The 19,553-nt window shown below is 43.5% G+C and overlaps 2 protein-coding genes across 4 annotated transcripts in view; both read left to right on the top strand.

The window, feature by feature from the left end:
• Positions 1-8,626, top strand: part of FAM237B (family with sequence similarity 237 member B) — a 1,214,420-nt gene extending 1,205,794 nt beyond the window's left edge. Inside the window, exon 6 of the mRNA XM_050939700.1 lies at positions 8,616-8,626. The gene's annotated coding sequence lies outside the window, so the exon portion shown is untranslated. The remainder of the gene's footprint in view (positions 1-8,615) is intronic.
• STEAP4 (STEAP4 metalloreductase) overlaps positions 1,842-19,553 on the top strand; it is a 41,458-nt gene continuing 23,746 nt past the window's right edge. Inside the window, exon 1 of one of the 3 annotated variants that reach the window (XM_050939601.1) lies at positions 1,842-1,978. The gene's annotated coding sequence lies outside the window, so the exon portion shown is untranslated. Of the gene's footprint in view, positions 1,979-2,094; positions 2,326-16,924; positions 17,166-19,553 lie in introns of those variants that run through there. The other 2 variants (XM_050939603.1, XM_050939602.1) reach the window with 2 other exon arrangements.

Here is a 19,553-nt window from a genome sequence, read left to right as displayed (position 1 = left end):
GTCCAGTAAAAGGTATTACCTCACCCACCTTGTCTCTCTAGTTCCTTTGCCCACAGTCTGCACTGTTTAGACTGTGCCTTGTTCCCCTACCCAGCTCTCTAATTCATTGTCTTGTGATTGGCATGAATCCCAAGGGAGCTAGTTTAGCATAGCATGCTGCTTCAAAGTACTTATTATAGCAAACAGGAAAATTCTCAAGCATCATTGGTGTCCATTCCCTTACCGTGTCAGTGTGATGCTGACAAAAAAAAAAAAAAAAAAAAAGATTGTGTCCCTCTCCTCTCCTCCTTACCTCTTAAATGCTATACTTTCTCCAAAGAGAACAGTGACACTCTTTATATTCTGGGTTAGTGATCAGGTTGGGCAAAACCAGAGATTTATTTAGATGAAGGCAGCTAGAAAAGTCACCTCCTCTCTCCAAAAGAATGAGCCGTTCCCTGGCTTTTAACATTTGATAGCTCCCCACTCTCTGTATGTTTGTCTTTGGCCTGTATTATCATTTGTTACATTACAAAATGTTTCCCTGGATCTGCAGCTTCAGGACTTTTGCGTAACACAGCCACTCCGAACAGTTCCCATCTAGGACTTTTACAGTTAAATCACTGGGCAGGAAACAGACCAAAGCCAGCCAACTTTCTGGCATTTGCAGCTAGTAATAATTGGGACATTCCAACAATATCAAAATCACTGGCAGGTGTTCCCAGCCCAAAGCCTCTATTCTGATATAATGCCTTGCCAGAAAGCACAGAGGCAGCTGCAGGGAAGATTTGGAAGGCTTGTCCCCTACATGGAGGAATTATGAGCTAACATCCCCCAGAAAACAACCTGTTGCTCAAATCCAGTCCACTAGCTGTTATCTTCCTGCACTCTCCTGGCTCCAGGGTGAGGCTTCTGAGCAAGGGGCGTAATAGGTGACTGCTGCTGCCTTCCAGTGAGGGTGGGCCATAGATGCCTGCAGATCCTGCCACTGAAGGGCTTAAACAAGAGTAGCTCCACTGAGTTTGGGGAGCGTGCAAGGCCCCATCTCAGGCAGAGGCAGCTCTATGTTTTTTGCCACCCCAAGCACGGCAGTCATGCAGATTCGGTGGCATTTCTGTGGGTGATCTGCCAGTCCCACACCTTTGGTGTACTCACCGCCAAATTACCACCGAAGCTGCAGGACCGGCGGACCTCCCACAGGCAAGCTGCGGAAGGCTGCCTGATTGCCACCCTCACAGCAACTGGCAGGCCGCCCTCCACAGCTTGCTGCCCCAGGCATGTGCTTGCTGCGCTGGTGCCTGGAGTCGCCCCGATCTCAGGGGACCCACCTTAGGCCCACCCCTACTTTGAAGGGCTCAGGTTCCCACCAGGGCTGTGCCTGGCAGTGGGTGGTGATAGGGGCAGGGCACAGGCCGTTCTCAAGCTGCCCCATCGCTTGACCTGGCAGAGCCCAGCCCCGCCCTGCCTTGGCATCAGTTAGGCCAGTTTCAGGGCCACTCTCCTGTCCCAGCGCTGCTGGGCAGCCGCGATCAGCCAGAGCAACACGCTGCCCCTCCCAGCCTGGGCAGTGGGCACAGAGCCAGCCCTGTGCCTAGCGCCCCCGTGTCCCACCCGCTCCCGCAGTGCTGTGTCCTCAGCCATGCCCGGCTCCTGCAGCTGCTGCGCCCCGCAGCGGGTCAGCCAGAGCTGGCCGGGCGCCAGGCGCGTGGCTCGGTGCCAGCGTGACCCGTCTCGCCCTGCACAGCCGCGGGGTTTTCCCGGGGGCGCTGCCGGGAAATTCTCACTCTGCACAGTGGGCAGCCTTGCAAAATCTCTCTCTCTCCCCGCTCCTCCCCGCCCCGCTGGCTGATAAATGCCTGGGAGGCTCGCGAGTCCCAGAGCTCGTTCACTCCGCTCCAAGCTGTGAGACGCAGCTCTGCAGCGACCCGATCCCGGCTGGGGAGGCGCTGATTTGCTCACTACAGGCATCATCCCTCACCGAGAGTCGCGGGAGGGGGAGGTAAGTTTTTAAAGCAAGTTTCTCAGGTGTCCCGCAGCTCCAGCGGAGCGGGACTGCTCGCCAAATTACTCCCTGCCCTTTCTGAGCCGAGGCAGATTATATTTTTGCCAAGTCTGCACTACTCAGATGGCCATGAACTCAAACTGCTAAAGTATCCCGTAGGAGTTTGAGTTTGCCCTGACTTTCCCCCGTGACATACCTAGGGATGTCTTGCTTCCTGTCTCTTTCTTCTCTGTTAATCACTTTTCACAACGTGTTCATCGCGAAGAGGTGATGGAAAGGGGCACCACCAGAGATTTGTTGGGACTTTTTTGTAAGATGAAAATTACCTGTGGACTGGAAATCAGGTCAGTCTGTTACAGAGTTCATAGTTCTTAAAAACACAAAATCTGATCCCAAGTTTATTCAGTCTTTTAAAGGTATTTGTCATATTTAAAGGAAGTAAACAAAGCACCCAGACATATTGCTTTTGTTTAAAAAAAATAAAAATAAAAATACTAACTAGACTGAAAAGCAGGGTTTCTTGGTAACTACAATACCAGAAATTTTGTTTTGGATTTTAGCAATCAATGCAAAGACATTCCCATGGTATTTGATTTTCCTGATCCTGTAGTTATAACTCATAAGTTGTTGAAAGGATAGCTAGATACTGCAAATTTCTTTTTCCTTTTGCAGATTCTGATATGGACTTCATTGTTGCTATGGTCAGAAATCAGTGTTTCAATAATAATGTATTATTGTTTAAAATGTATATTTTATAGGTTGATAAGCAAATGTCTCCAGTGTTGCAGAAAGGAATAGATTTTTCCTTAACAATGACTTGTACCAGACTATTAATTCAGAGGCCACTTGAGGCTGTCAGAACTATTCCTATCTTTGATATATGAAAATTTCATATTCCCTGTAAACCTGCAATCATATAAAATGTCACTCAAAGGACAACACATTTTTTTCAGATTCTTGTTCTTTTATAAAATGATGCATTCAGTTGAGGCTGGAATTTATTCATTTATTTTTATTTTTTTGAGATATGGCCTTTCCAAAGTTCCCAGATTTGTTGATAGTAATGATTCAGAATAGCATGAAATTGTAATAACTAAGAAAGTACTCTTACTGCACCAAAATATTTCAGTAGTCTATGTGAAATCAAGTTTACTTGTACTTTCTTCTTCCAGAGTGAAAAGTACTTAACATGTTTGTATAGCAGTGGGCCGGACAACATGTTCCAATTACTTCCCTTCTTAGAACACAGAAGACACGTAGCTGGCTAAAATAGTGCACTTAGTGATACACAGGAGCATTATAAATATTTTAAAGCATGATATTGAGGATCTGTACATTCTCAGTCTACTCTTTTGTATCCAAATCCCTTTTCTTAGTTCATTTTGAGATGGTCTTAGGACAAAATGGAAGGAGAAAGCAGCTCCAAAACATACTCACTAATAGAAATGATAGGAAAAAAACATTATGTCATGGGATTTTTTTCATTTGATTTTCAAGAAATTTTCTGGATGACATGATTTTTATTTCAATTTGGAATCAAATTTTAATTTCATTTTTATTTTTGAAGACTAGCTTTTTTCCAGTTTTAGGGTATCCCTCCTCACACTCACTTTGTCTTCCTTTATTCTTGTTTGTCACTGAGTGCAATAAAACAAATAATGTCCAGGAACCATCCTACCCAGCTCCCACCCACACTCCTTTTTACACTCTAACTTTTCAAAACTTCTCCAACTTTGGAAGAGTTACCAAGTGTCAAGCAGAAAAGTAAAATTAAAACTTTGCAAAAGTTATTAAGTTGGAGAAGCTCTGAAAAAAATTTTGGGGAGGGAGAGAGAGGAGAGAAGGAAAAGGGGGGAAATGACAAAGTATGGGAGGGCAGCCTTGGACATTATTCGTGTTATTGTATTCAGTCACTAAAAAGGAGGGGTATGGGTGATGGGGGGAGAAAAACTTTCAAATTCTTTTCATCTTTCAAAACTAAAAGAAAAATTTCAATTTGAAATGTCATTTCAAAATTTCCCCATCAAAAATAGAAAAAAAAATCACCAAGAGTGATATTTTCCTACAGAAATACATGGTTTTCAGGGAAACCTCATTTTTCATCCGGAGAGGTTTCAGCCAAAAAATGTCAAGCTGCATTCATTAAACACCCAGGAAAATCATGTTCTCAAGTGAGGTCTGGAATCTTTATACAACAAAATCCATCTCAAAATTAACTATAAGACTGGATTTAAAATGGGCGTGCGCACACCCATACAAATAGGGCTAGCTGGCTTCAAAATCTGTTTTGTGATAGAGAGCATGTAAGGAACAGCCCAAGATCAATTCCAGCATGGGAGACGCACTGTCCGTTTATCCACACCTGTCATAATAAAGTGTCTGAACCGTCAGTAATTTTACACACAAAACTCCCATTGACTTCAACACAAGCTTCACACATGTACTGACTACAGGCCTGGGACATTACTGTTTTTTACTTCGCATTGCAAATAAGGGCAAATTGGCATTGCACCTGATACCAGTCCATGAGGTTGGCTACTCATTCATCATGTTACTATGCAGACCTAACTTTCAGAATACTGTACCTCCAGAATTCCTGCAAGGCTTAGAGCTGCCACCAAATTGCTAAGAGCGGAACAAACCCAAATCCGCATTATGACTTATGTATCATGTTCTAAAGTACACGGATATAGGAAATATCATGTGGTGTTTCTGTACATCTCTATTGCTTTAGCACCATTATTGGGTGGTAGCAGTCTTCAGAGAGAAGCCACCATTGTTTCTATTATATAATTTAAGTAACTCGTGGTCTCTGAGTCAGGCTCATCCCTGGTTTAATCCCATTTATTTCTTTCCCCCTGAAATGTGAGAGCTCATGGCAGAGGAGATGTTTTTGGTCTTAAAAGATTGAAGTTAGTTTAAACTGCATTAACAGGGGGCTTTTGGGGCTATGACTACAGCTGTAATGAAGAAACAATGAATGATATCAGAGAATGACAGGGTGGCTGAAAAGCCTTGGTTTATGTGCACAGACACCCTTGTGACTGACATCATTTGGTCAGGAAAGGAGTAAGAACAAAAAGATTTCTTTCCGATCCCTATGGTCCTTCTGTTTCACAACAGATTAAGAAGAAAAAAAAACGACAAGGAACTGCAGGAACTAATTGGTTGTTATTTTGATAGGCAATTTAGATCAGAATAATTTTGTTTTAAATTAAACAATGGCATATTTTAAGAGATTATTCTTATTCTAAAATCAGCAAAGAATCCTGTGGCACCTTATAGACTAACAGACTTATTGGAGCATGAGCTTTCGTGGGTGAATACCCACTTCATCGGATGCATGTCATGCATGTCATGCTCCAAAACGTCTGTTAGTCTATAAGGTGCCACAGGACTCTTCGCTGCTTTTGCAGATCCAGACTAACATGGCTACTCCTCTGATACTATTCTTTTTCTAAACACTCTCCTCAATCTGCATTTTATCAATCAAAATGACTGTTGATTGGGGCATTTCTCTTAATAAAACAGCTCAAGTGGTAGTGCTTTACACTGTTGTGTCGGAGACCTGACTTCAGTATCTAACAAGGGTATTTAAGAGCAAAATTCTCTTTTCAGATTTAAGTGATGGAAGTACTGACTGATATTCTGTTGTCCCTGCTGGTACAGACCTTCCATTAATGTTAACGGGAAAGGAGAATATCAGAATTTAGATTTGCTGTGTGTATTTTAGGAGAATTGTCCCCTAAATATCTGAGCAGTCAGGGTCTGAGAGCAATTCCAAGGCATTCACCCAAATTCTGCCCAAACTGTTTAGCCTTCCTGAAGTCAGTTGAGATCCCCTGGGTGTAAATCAGAGCAGAACTGAGCTTAGGCCAGCTGCCAGGAGGTAGAAAACAGTGTGCCACATTGCTTTGGGAATGTCCATCTGGACACAGAATTGGGTCACGCTCTGCTGTTGTTTTAACATGGAGATGCAGGGGGAAGTAAAGAACTGAGTTGTTGTCATAAACATGTTGTTAACATTACGTTACTGCTTAATTACCAACTAGGTCTGAATAGCCCTCTCTTCAGCTCTTCTTGTTCCTACGTTGTGGGGGCAATACTCCTAGTTCCAGTGATGCCAACAACAGTTTTGCTGTCCAGCATGTCCAGCAGACAATCTCTCCAATATGTAGTGTCATATAGGCAGACCACTAAGAAACTTGTTCATAGTGTTGACATCACTAATGGACAGAAGAAGATAGATTGTAATAAAATTACACAGGGAACTGTTTACACCATTTATCAATCAGTTTTTAGCAGGTGATCTCATTGGATCCAGTGTATTATAAATGCTGCCATATTTATATGAAACTCTGGCATGGTTTGGGCTGTGAGGGGTCCTAAAGTATTTAGTATTATTCATTTCTCTTCTTGAGGATATTACACTATTTTTGGAAATTGCACACTTTAAACAGCTTTTCTGTACATGCAAAATATTTGCAAGCACTTCTGTTCGGTTTTAGAAAATATATTTGGGAAAATGTCAAGAATTTCAAATAAGAATTGATTTAACTCTGTCACTTCCTAAATTCCAAAGTAATTCTGGAGTTCTGCAATTCCAGACATACAGATTAAGAGGCCCAGATTATCCACTCCACTGTGTGTTGTGCCTTCAGTTCAAAGTAATCTGAATACCAGCACAGTCAGTACTAAAGGAGCAGCCAAATGGCATCGAGCCTGCATAGAAATATAAAGGGTTGGAAAATGGGTGTGACCAGGGCCGGCTCCAGGCCACAGCGCGCCAAGCGTGTGCTTGGGGCGGCACGCCGCAGGGGGTGCTCTGCCAGTTGCTGGGAGGGCGGCAGGCGGCTCTGGTAGACCTGCCGCAGGCGTTTCTGCGGACGGTCCGCTGGTCCCACAGCTCCAGTGGACCTCCCGCAGACACGCCTGCGGCAGCTCCACCAGAGCCGTGGGACCATTGGACCCTCCGCAGGAACGCCTGCGGGCGATCCACTGGAGCCGCGGGACCGGCGAGCAGCAGAGCGCCCCCCATGGCGTGCTGCCGTGCTTGGGGCGGCGAAATTGCTAGAGCCGGCCCTGGGTGTGACCAAGATTTCCCTGCAGCAATGACCCCTCAGAGCCATTGGCAACTGCCATAATTTAGAGCAGCCTTCAGCTGATCAGACCAGTACACAGTGTTAGAAACCTGGACATGGGCAGTCCTGCCTAGTTGTCAGAGCCAGACTCAAGCTTAATGATAGGAGCAGACATCCAGAGCATGGAAATAGAAGCAAGGGTCAGCATCAGAGTCAGAAACCAGATGCCAAAGCCAAGGGTCAAAGTAGAGTCAGAGCCAGAAATCCAAGCAAAGGTCAGAACCGGGTTACCTGCAATCAGGGAAGATAGGAGTAGGGCTGGGAAAAGGCAGGAGCAGAGACTAATGCATCCACAGGCAAATACTTTGAGCAACCAGTGCCCTGCTGCTGGTTTTAAGCACATATCTGCTGATCCCCTCCACCAGTTGTGCTGTTTAACCAGTCAGGTGACTGGGCTCTTAAACTGCCTGGAGGTTAAGCTAGCAGGTGAACAGACTAGCTGCGGTCTGACATCCAGGAACTCAGGGAAGGTAAAAATAGCTTACACTAGCTACCTTTGCACTGACACCATGAACTCTTCAGACATACTAAAAAGTACAGTCATACTATCACACTGGTAGCAGAAATCTTTGCAGGTTAGTTTGTTACACATTTCATTTCTGTAACAAAATATTGAGTAGTTACACAAGGAAATAGTCTCCCTCTTCCACGTTCTTTAAAATTTGCATAAAATTTATGTTCATATTACACAATCAAGAGTTTCCTTTATGGGCACTGCCTAAATTAAGTTAAAAGGTGTTGTAAATATACATTACATTAAGCAATACCAAAAAGTTACAGTCTACGCTGTCTGGGGAACTTTACAAGAAATGACTCTTACAGTGTGATTTGATTGCAACATCTGTTGACATATCTTTAGTCAGGTCTGTTGAACCAGTCAGTACATTCTCTAATGATTCTCCCCAGTGGGGATAGTAAGCCAGAAATATTGCAGCTGGTTCAAACTCTCTCTCTCTCACTTTGTCCCTTTGTGAGGTACCTCACATTTGCAAATGATTCCAAAATCCCTGCCTTCAGCAATAGTACCTGGAAAACATGGTTTATAAGGTGTCCCAAAATGCACTGATATAATCACAGTTGTCAGGTAAGCCGTGTGTGTACATACCAAAATGGATTGCCAAGAATGGTGTTGCCATATGGACACATCAAATTGCTACAAGGCCAGGGGATATATAAAACATCTCATCACTCTTTGATTCCATAGGTATAGCAGCAATTGTTCACGCAAGCTTTTCAGAAACTACTGCAAGGCTGACTGCTAGCCATTGCTTGGGGATTTTCTTCATCGGCAGTTATTTCCCCAACTCTTCTGTTTGCAAGTAGCACAAGTATAACTGGTACATCACAAGGCATCTGGGACACTACAAGTTGCAACAATAAGTTAGAAAGAATGGAAGCCAGCAGCTCGGGACGGGGGAAGAAAAAGAGAAAACCGAGCCAATCTGACAAACAGGAGAAAAGGAAATCCAGAAAGGAAAAGGTGATAAAGGAAGGCCAAAATGGGCAACACTGAACAGAGCTGCATAGGGAGTCTTCATATCAAGCTTTGAAAACTACAGAAGGACTCTGGTGGACATAAACAGGGAAGGGGGATCATAGGAGGGAATGCTGAATTGAGAAGGTGCTGCTCTCTTAGTCCATTCAAGACAGAACCTTAAAATGGATGGAAAACAAAGGACAGCCCAGAGGATCTCGGTTGTCTTGGATAGGAGGAGATAACTAGATAGTGCCTCAGGTCTCAGTTCAGATATTTATATTGGGTGACCAGTTTCAAGTTTACTTTGTTATTAATCTGGTAAGGTTTACATGTAAGTGCTGATACCAGTCCTTCCTTAAGACTCTGGAAAGGGGAATGATCAGTTTCAAAACAGTCTTGGTAATATTTTTAATGTAGTGATCACTTCTTACAGAAATTACAGCAGAACTGGGTCTTTGCCCCTCATTTTACCTTGACTCCAAAGTACCCTGAATCTAAGCACATGTTTTGTGGGTGCAACATGATTGTGATGCAGGCTTTAATGAGATAGAAAGTGGATGAATTCCTCAAGATTCTGTCAAGGACATAGAAAATAAGCAAGAGGGAAAGAAAGGATTCTTTCTTTCTTGAAAATAGTATTTTATCAAAACATGGCAGTCCACAGCATTGTGCAAGCAAGAATGCAGATAAAATGAATGTACTGTAAAATCAGTTCTGGACCATATCCAATGTGTCTTTGATCCTGATCGTGTGTTCTGTTTGTTTTGGCAGGCAAAACTCTTGCTTAAGCTATTTCTCTTTTAATAATTCCAACTTGTTCTCCCTCTTTCTCCCACCCTGCGACTTTATATTTTGTGATGGAGAGCCAAGAAACCTCACTGAAACCTTTCCACAACAGTAGGTAGCCTGCAGTTTAATTTAGTCTATTCATCTGCATTCCAGAAGCGGTAGGTAACAGAGAGGAATGGGCCTGATTTTCCTCTCAATTGCACCAACACAGAAGCAAGAGTAACTCCACTGAAGTCAACAGTTACCCTTGTGTAGGTGCGAAGAGAATCAAGCCCATAGTATGTTTCCATAGCTGAACAGATTGTTTTCTGTGTATTGTTTAAAGTGACTGGTTTTGAACCAGGTGTGTGAGTAGTTATCTGGATGCAAGAGCACAGCCAGCTAGTTAGTTCATGGATGTGTCTAGCTGTGTCCTACTGATGGACATTCCAAATATTCTACCACCTCATAGTTCTAAGTCTCTGTAGAGACCAAAATAATATAGGAGGATCATAATTTAAACTAGTTTGCTCACTTGCTCTCACTAACCTCCTGGTCTTTTGACAAGTAGAGATTATTATATAAATATATAGAGCTATATGTACACCTTAGGCACTTTTAGGATACCCCTCATTATAATATTACTGAATATTAAGCACAGGTTGCCTTATTGGTATAGCCCCACATTGAGGGAGCCTGCTCACAGTCCAAGCAGGAACTCCCAGAGGAATTGTTATCTGGTGCACAGGGGATTTGAAAATGTGGTTTCGGTGACTTAGCCAAGATCCCAGAGCAAGTCATTGGTCGAGTTGTAATAGATCTCCCGCCTCTCAGTCCTGTGCTTTAACTAGGCCTCAGACTTCTGGTAGAATCATTTTCTATTCAGTGCACAGTTCACTGGATTAAGTTAGTGCTTGATACTTTTAAAACTCTGAACAGCTTGACAACTCTGAAAGTGCAGAGAAAATAACTTGACTTTTACCTAGGTCTTGTGTATTTATGGGAACAGTCTGAGGAAATGAGATTTTCAGCTTTTTCAGTAGGGTGTTATGATTTAGACAACGTTAAGCACACCTATTAAGACCTATACTTCATATATTTGAAGAATCTCCAGACACCTTCAGTGTTCTCCTAATAAAAAGCAGAAGTGGGAAACAGAATACCTGTGTGTTGTCTGTAGTAGGATTGATCATCTCTAACAATTCGTTTTATCAGCTTTGTCAAACTCAGGGCTCTGGACCTTTTACTGAGAGTAACTGCCCAAGAAAGAACCTCATTTACTTAAAAGTAAATTGGCCAATAATTGGTTGTAATATGTTTTTAAGCCTTTGATCCCTCACATTGTTGGTTCTCTTCTGTGTGGGTTTTATATGAGAAACAGTGTAATTCATAGCATAATAGTCCAGTTTAGTCACATATAAATCTCCCAGTTGTACATAAATTAGAAGACAGATTATATAATGTATAAATGAGGAGGGAAGGAACTGTTTTTACAACTGTGCACCAATAAAAAACTGAGCATATTGTATTTTTTATTTGTGACAAAGCCATATATATTTCAAAATAGTAAAATGATTTTTTTTTACATAAATTAAACTAACTGTGGGTATCACATATATATTTTAGGTTGCTTTTTAAACTGCATTATTCTGTTGTTCTCCAAAATGCTTGAAGGTAGTTGATTAAAACACACGGCAAAATACTTAAAGAAAAATGCATTCAATATGACAGTACCATTCAATATACACGTCATATAAAATTACTCAATCTCTTTATCAAGTTGCTGGTAGAGAATTTAGTTTAAGTGCATTTGGTCAGACAGTTTGTCTAACTTGTATATCCATGGACATCTTTTTCTCTTTGATAAAATTATTCTGGCCTCAGACATTCCATCACAAACCAAGCATCTCATTACAAGGAGCAGTCAGGGATTACTTCTGTTTGTGAGCATATGCAGTAATCTGTCCAGGAACTGATGAGACAGGATTTACTTCTAGGGAAAGGGCATTTTGTCTGACTCCGTAGGGCAGGGATCGGCAACCTTTGGCATGTGGGGGCAGGGCTGGTCTGTTTACCTACTGTGTCCACAGGTTCAGCTGATTGCGGCTCCCACTAGCCGTGGTTCGCTGCTCCAGGCCAGCGGGGGCTGCGAGAAGCAGCAGCTAGCACATCCCTCAGCCCGCACCCATTTCCCTAGAGGGCCACATGCCAAAAGTTGCCGATCCCTGCCGTGGGGCATGGAGAGAGGAAAGACTGCCAACCAAGACAGGTGAATTCCTCAACAAAAATGTGTACTTGTTTACTCAGAAAATACTGAGCCCAATTGTACCCAGTCACTACACAGATGTGCAAGGAAGTATCCTCCACACAGAGGCCAGGCATAATCAAAGCCTCTGCTCTCCCTGGACCTGCAGACTGTTCTGTTCCAGAGCTACGCTGGATAAAATAACAGCTATAACCATTCAGGAGACACAGGCAGAGTGAAGGTGTTGATTTGCAAGGAAGGGCACAGTCTTCACATATGGGGTGCTTGTGAAATTTATGTAAGTCGATGTGAATGAGAGGACAATGGATGTAATGGTAACAGCTGAACCAATCTGACTGAGAGCACGAGTTAAACACTGGACTTCTTGTGAAGCTAATAGAAATCAGCAGCTGAGGGTCAACACAGGAACAACACAATGAACTAAATTACTGGCTGGTCAGTGAGAGCGCTTAGTTCCAAGGTGTCATGAGTTTCTCCCCATGCTGTTAGGTAACTATAAACAACCCTTTTTAAATTTGAAGGGGTAGATTTGGTTCACAAATGTGAATCTAGAAAGCAGGTTTGATATGACATTTTTATCATGTCTCTTCTATGACTTTCTGTAAATTTACCCTAACAAACCATGTCTATACTACAAAATTATGGCTACCTAAGTTATATGGGCATACAGCCACCACCATTTTTACATCACTTGTGTGGTGTGCATGCTACACTCCTTGTGTCAGCAATGTGCGTCCTCACCAGGACTGCTTGTATTCATGAAGAGTGCAGTATACTGTGGTTAGGTATCCCACTGTGCAACTTACCACTGTCCTGCACAGGGTGTTTTGGGAAGTTTTTGCAATGCCTCATGGGGCTGAAATGAGTTACATGGGAGTGACTGGGGCCATGGGGTCAACTTCCCATAATGAAATGTTCCCCATCCCATAATTTCCTCTGCAGCCCATAATATTTCACACCTCTTTTCAAAATTCCCACAAATCTTCATGTCCCTTCTCACCATCTGACATCTCTGACAGAGCGTGAAGCCTTCACAGCTCTGCACTATTGTCATTAGCGTTGCAAGCATAGGGCGCCTGATCCAGCAGCATTTGCAGAGAATTGGACAATATGACAATTCCTTGGAGGCTAGATTGCTATGGCACAGACAGAAGGAATTCAAGGTTGTTGTTGGCATTTGTGGAGAAGGTGGAGATGGTGCAGCACCACTTCTGGGCCCAAGAAACCAGCACTGACTGGTGGGATTGCATTGTCATGTGGGTTTGAGATGACGAGCAGTTGCTGCAGAAATTTCAGATGGCAAGCTACATTCCTGGATCTGTGTACTGAATTTGCCCCAGCCCTCCAGCGCAGGGACATCAGAATTAAAGCCACACTGACAGTTGAGAAGTGAGTGGTGATTGCACTGTGGAAACTGCCAATGTTAGATTGCTATCAGTCAGTCAGGAATCAATCTGGAGTTGGGAAATCCACCGCAGGGGCCGTTGTCATGCAAGTGTGTAGGACTATTAATTGCCTTCTGCTACGCAGGGCTGTGACTCTGGGCAATGTGAAGGACACAGTGAATGGCTTTGCAACAATGAACTTCCTGAACTGTAGTGAGGCAAAAGATGGCACGCATATCCTTATTTTAGCACCAGACCACCTTGCCACAGAGTACATCATCAGAGTACATCAACAGAAAGGTCTACTTTTCTGTAGTAATGCACGTGCTGGTGAATCACTGGGGTCACTTTACCAACATCAGTGTGGGCAGGGAAGATACATGATGCTCCCATCTTTAAGAACAACAGGACTGTTCAGAAAGCTGCAAGCAGGGACTTTCTTTCCTGATGGCTGATTACCACTGGCAATGTTGAAATGCCAATGTGATCCTGGGAGTGAACCCCTTGCTCCCATGGCTCTTGATGCCATACACCGGCCACCTCAACAGCACCAAAGAGTGATTCAGCTACAGCTCAGCTGGTGCAGAATGACAGCTGAATGTGCCTTTGGTTGTAGGAAGGTTGCTGGCATTGTTTACATATGAGACTGGACCTCAGTGAGAAAAGCATCCCAATGGTAAAGCGCCTGCTGGTCCTGCAAAATATCTGTGAAGCAAAGGAGGAAAGTTTCCGCAGGGATGGACAAAGGAGGTGGAGCTCAATTAGAAGCTATTAGAAGAGCTCAATGCAGAGCTATACAGTTCAGGGAGGCTTTGAAAGAACATTTTAATAGTGAGCCAGAGTAATGTGTGATGCTGTAGTGTGCTCTATCCTAGCCTTGCTCTCTTGCAGCCTAGTATATTTCTTGTAGTGGTTGCTGTGCATGTAGGAACAGAACAGTGTTTGTGAATGATGTTATGGGTTCATGACAAAATGAAGTACCAGGAAATTGGTGTGTGTCAGACTTGCTCAGCGTCAGATAGTGTGTGTTGTGAACTAATGATTAAAAAAATAGAATTTTATTCGGTAACATGAACAAGGCAATTTAAAAATGCCATTTTAAACTTTGATCCCCCAAAAGGGTAAGCATTACATTCTCACTTCTCCACGGGACTGATCCAGCACGGTGCCAGTCACAGCACCAGCCATGTTGAGTATGGCTCTTTGGGGGTGGGAGCAGGGTTTAAGGTTGGGGAAATAGCTCACAGGCATGAGTATATTGGTGTAGGACAATGGAACTGAAACTGGCACTGTTTTCCACAGGCAGTGGTGATTTTAGCTGCTATCTCACTCCTGATGGTAACAGAGGTAGAGAGAGTGCAGCTGCTGCTGGTGTCCTGATGCCATCTGGACCCATATGCTGCTAGCCTGCATACTGCAGTGGAGCTTGCTGAAGTACTTGCTGAATGGCATGGGAAAGTGTCTTATCACAGTGGAAGAAACACAGCAGCCTTCCCCAGGAACTTTTCAGCAGAGGATTGCAGAGTACCTCCAGGAAAGCTTCATAAAGAACTCTACGGAGGAGTCACAAGACATCCTGATGCACATAAACTGCTCCGCGTGACCCTTTTTGCTTCACTCCAGAGAGGAATTAAAAGCAGTTAGCAACTCTACGTCTCTTGGTTGTTTCACTACCTCTTCTAGCACAAGTAAACAAGAGTAAATCAACAGATACGTCCTGCTACTTTGGAGGTTTCATACCCTGTAATTTCAAAGCAAACTACCTACTCACCAAAGGTTCCTTCCCCAACATCAGGCTCAGCTGTGGTCAACAATCGGGATTGGCTGGACTGCAATGGAATAAAAAACAGAGAATCACAAGGTTAGACAGACTGCAAGGGTCACCTAGAGTAACCCCCTACCAAAATTTAGGATTTGTTGTGTCTAAACCATCCAGGACAGATGGCTATCCAGCCTCCTGTTGAAAACCTCCAGTAAAGAAGCTTCCACAACCTCCCAAGGCATCTGTTCCATCGTCCTACTGTTTTTACGCATCCTGGCTCACTGTGCAACTGGATCCCCTGGTTGCCCATTCCCCACACTCCTCCTTCCTTGTCCTCCTCCCCCTCCCTGTTCACAGTGGGGGTCTGTGACTTGGGCTCCTCCGAAGTATCCATGGTGCTCTGGGGGAGGGAGTCTCCACAAAGGATGGCTGGCATGTAGCTTTTTGTAAAAGCAGCAGATCTCCACCTCCACACCAGATTGATTGTTGACCTCTCTTCCCTTCTGGTATGCCTGTCACAGCTCCTTGGCTTTCATGAAGCACTGTTGTGTGTTCCTGTTGTGGCCCTTCTCCTGCATCCCCCAAGAAATCTGCTCGTAGATGTCCATGTTTCTACGGCTGGATCGGAGCTATTCTTGCACAGCCTCTTCTCCCCACAGGCCCAGGAGATCCATATACCTCTTGTGTACTTTAGGCAGAAGTATATCTGCAGCGTGTCGCCGGCATGGTCAGCTAGGCAGTTACACTCAACAATGGAGAGCTGCTAGGTGTGCTCACCTCGCCAGGCAACCAGGAAAAGGAATTTCAAAAATTCACGTGGCTTTAAAGGGGAAGGCAGCTGACCCCTGGGCAGAGGAGTTCACAATGGTGACCAGAGCAATCAGTATGGGGCATTATGGGACAGCTACTGGAGACCAGTAATAGTCAACATAAGTAATGCAGCGCTCACAGTGACACTGTGTTGACCTACCTACATTGACCCTGAGTCTACGCCGCCCACAGAGGTGGTTTTAAGTCAGCGTAGCGGGGCAGTTACATCAGCAGGAGCGTCTGTCCTCTGGTGTCCGTGCCTTGTCGTGACGGGACAGTTTGCATGCTCTAATGATCCCCAGAGTCTGTATCGGTGGGGGCTTTTTGCTTCTGGTAGGTTCAACCATGCTGGATTGATCTGTGGGGGAGAGGCCAGGCAAAACAGACACCCTGGTCCTCCAGGTTGGGGGTTAGGCACAGGGCTAACAACTCTGTCCTGTAAAAAACAAAATATGTTATAGAAACAGTGATGGAGAAATTAACCATTACTGTGTGTGATGGTCTTCAGGAGTCGATGACCCATATGACTGCCAGTAGTGGAAGCCACTAGCATGAAGACTGAAGTGCTCAACACCAAGTCAAAAAACAAACTTGGTTTTTGGAACATACAATGTACGAAGCAAGGAACTAGCTCAGGTCACAGCAGAGATAAGACGCCAGAGCTTTTACATCCTGGTTGTCAGCGAGATCTGATGGGTGGGATCAGGAAGATTAACAACAGCCTTGGGAGAAACTTTACTGTTTTCTAGACAGGATAATGGACAACACCATGAGGGTGTTGCCATACTTTTGAAGAAGGGAGTGGAGCATTCCTTGCTTGAATGGAAATCCATCAGCAGCAGACTTATGAGATCCAGACTGAAAGGGAAACATAATAATATCCCCCTGATTCAGTGTTATGCTCTGACAAGTTACAGTGATGAAGAAGTAAAGGACAAATTCGACGTTACACTACAGGCGGAGTTAGAGAAAGTACCATGCTGCAACCTAACTATCGTCATGGGAAACCTGAATGCCAAGGTTGGTAAGGACAACACAAACAATGACAGAACAATGGGAATGTGAAAGCTGGCTGACTCCCCTTAATAGATTACAAGCGGCCAGTAGGGTGGGGGTGAGTACTGCTCATGGACACTGTAGCCTGAATTTTTGCACTCTCTCTTTTCCTCTGCCTCAAAGCAGGAAGATCCTGCTCCAAACCAGTCAGTATTACCCAGATAAGCAGAACATGAGATTTTACACTTACCAATCAAGTATTAACACGCAAAGGTCTTTGACTGAATGTGTATAAAAGGTTTGTGAAATTTGTCTAAGACAGAGTCTTTTGTACCAAGGTACAGGCTCTCCTTTTTCTGCAAAATAAAGCATTTTTCCTTATCCCTGTCAGGCTGTTAATTGGCTCTCAGCTAGGCAGACCCAATATTTCAGTAACAGTTTCTGGCAACTCCAGACGGGACTCTCCTAGCTCAGACATTGGACTCCTGACGGCTGCGGCAAACCAGGAGTGGCGCCACTCGGGTGCTTAACCCCTCTTCCTCACTTCTCCGCAGCCCCTGGGGTTCGTGATCCGATAAGGTGAGCCCTAATAGGATAAGGAAATACTATCTGGTTCTGGTTAGAGGTGGGCCTCTTATCTGGTTATCTGGTTCTGGTGCACTATCTGGTTCTGGTTCTGTTCTGTTTAACTGGTTACTGTTGTTTTTCTGCTCTGTATACATTTGGGCGTTAGGAGTGTGGGCGGAACTGAACCTCTCGTTCGTAATTCCTCGGAGTGGAAGCCATGCGTGCGAGGAAGCTCTGAGGTTGAACTGAGATCCTTCTGTCCTGTCCCCTGTAGCGGTCAGTGTAATAGAAATAGAAAAACCTGGATTAGACTGTAATTCCCTCTGTTCTCTGTGTAATTCTCTTTTCTGTTTGAGTGTCAGCAGACAGATGGGTGGGTCTCTGGGTAAACCCTCTAAAGGGGTTTGAATTATATGTTAAGTAAATGGCCTTTACCTGGTGTTCAGAAAGGAATGTCAAGAGGAAATTTAATAGTTAAACGCCAATGGACCATGCGTTTTTGCCCAGGTGGCAAGCCTCACGAGGAAGGACTCGGGTAGTCTTGTAAGTAAAAATATTTAAGGGAAGAGACCAGGAAGGGTGGGGGCTAGTTGAGAAGCCCACCCTCCTAGCTAAACTGGTAGTGGAACAAGTTGGTATCCATGGAAGGGGCGGTTCAGCGAGAAAAGCAGGATCGGGCCCAGGGGGGCAGGCAACAAACAGAGAGATTGGAAAACAGGTTGGAAATTCTGAGGGTATAGTGGAAGGAAGGAGTAAGTAAGTGTAAGCATGGGAATTTCAAATACCCAGGACAATATCTTGAAATGGTGATTTAAGTTAATAAAAGTGGCTGTTGGAAGACAAGCAAGTGATTTAAGGAAGAGTGAGAAGTTAACTCTGTAGTTGCTGGAGGGAACAGCAGTTGAACTTTCTAAAATGCTAAAAAAAAGAGTTCTTGGTGTCTTTAAAATGTTTGTAAATAAATTCAGGCAAAGAAATTATTAGATTGCAATCATTTGGCTATAAACAATTTAGTTAAATTAGCTAAAAAAAATATACAGTGCTATGTAATTGAAATTTTATTAGGCTCTAAGGGGCACTATAAGTAGTGATGTTTTCTTTCAGTGTTTGAAAGCAGGAGTTAAAAGTAAAAAGCAATCAAAATTCTGGTAAAGATAATTATGTCCCTTTTAAGGTAAAAATCTTTAAGCTGTGAATAGCTTTGAATCCAAAAGCAAGCCAGAAAGCATCTGTATTAATGCGAATTATCTAACTGATAAGGTAGAAGCCACTGAAACCTGGGCTGCCTATAAAACAAATACAAAAAAAAATGGGGTAATTCCTCTGTTTTGCCTGAAATCAACAAGGGTATTTGTATATTTAAGTAATAATTAACTGCCCAGAAGGGGTAGACCTCTGTTTTTTGTCTTTCAAATAATCAAAAAAAACTGATGCCAGCTGAACAGCATTCAACATATCATGCATTTACTGGCATGATAAAAATTATGTTTTGTGTTCTATGTTCTGTCTTGTGGTGTTTATCTTGTGAAAAGTGTATATGCACAGCACACTGAGTCTAATTACCCCTTTCTGTTGCAAACACACAGAAGGGTATACATAAGAGAAAGAAAACCTCTGCAAAATTTACAAGCATGCAGCATGGGCACTGCATAACACAGCCTAGGATTGTATTAACTGTTGCGGGGGGAATCTCTGCTGTGCCTGTGAGGGGTATGCAATGTACTTCTGTTTTCAGATCACTTACTATTGTCCCAGTTTCCCATTGTTTGCCTGGCCTCACTTATGCAAATTCTTCACACTTGAAAAGTGTCCTCCACAAAGTCTGTGGAAAGGGGGAGAAACAGCTGTGGAGGAGGTTTATGCCCTCTCATACCTCTTATGCCTGTAGAGGGCACATGGAGCTTTGGGGGTGTGATCAAACCCATTGTTCTGTGAACACAAAGAAATATACAGAAACATTCCATCTCCATTCATATGTTCACCATGCTATCAGAACTCTTTACAGCTTGTGCTTACTTATTAAAGAAAGTATTGATTAAATAAACAAACTGGAAATGAAATAAACAAGCTGAAGATGACTGAATAAGGTTATAAATGTCCATAAGACAATAATAATAGTTAACAGCTCTGTGTAAACTGTAAAGCTTGTCTCTTTCACCAACAGAAGTTGGTCCAATAAAAGATATTACCTCCACCAGGCTTGTCCCCATAAAAAATAAAGACTACCCAGCCCTGAAGATAAGAAAAGTAATTGCCATAATAACTATTCAGTTCACAAACAAACGCCCCAAATCCATCTCCTTGAATATTCTAGTCATTTATTTCATTTCTGCCGTGCCCATCACTGCAGTATCTTAAGTGCTGTACAGGATAATACAGATCTACACAGGATTGTTCATA

The sequence above is a fragment of the Gopherus flavomarginatus genome, chromosome 2 (genome assembly GCF_025201925.1).
Source record: "Gopherus flavomarginatus isolate rGopFla2 chromosome 2, rGopFla2.mat.asm, whole genome shotgun sequence".
NCBI lineage: Eukaryota > Metazoa > Chordata > Testudines > Testudinidae > Gopherus > Gopherus flavomarginatus.
The sequence above is the reverse complement of the archived record's forward strand: the minus strand, read 5'-3'. Positions and strand labels throughout refer to the sequence as shown.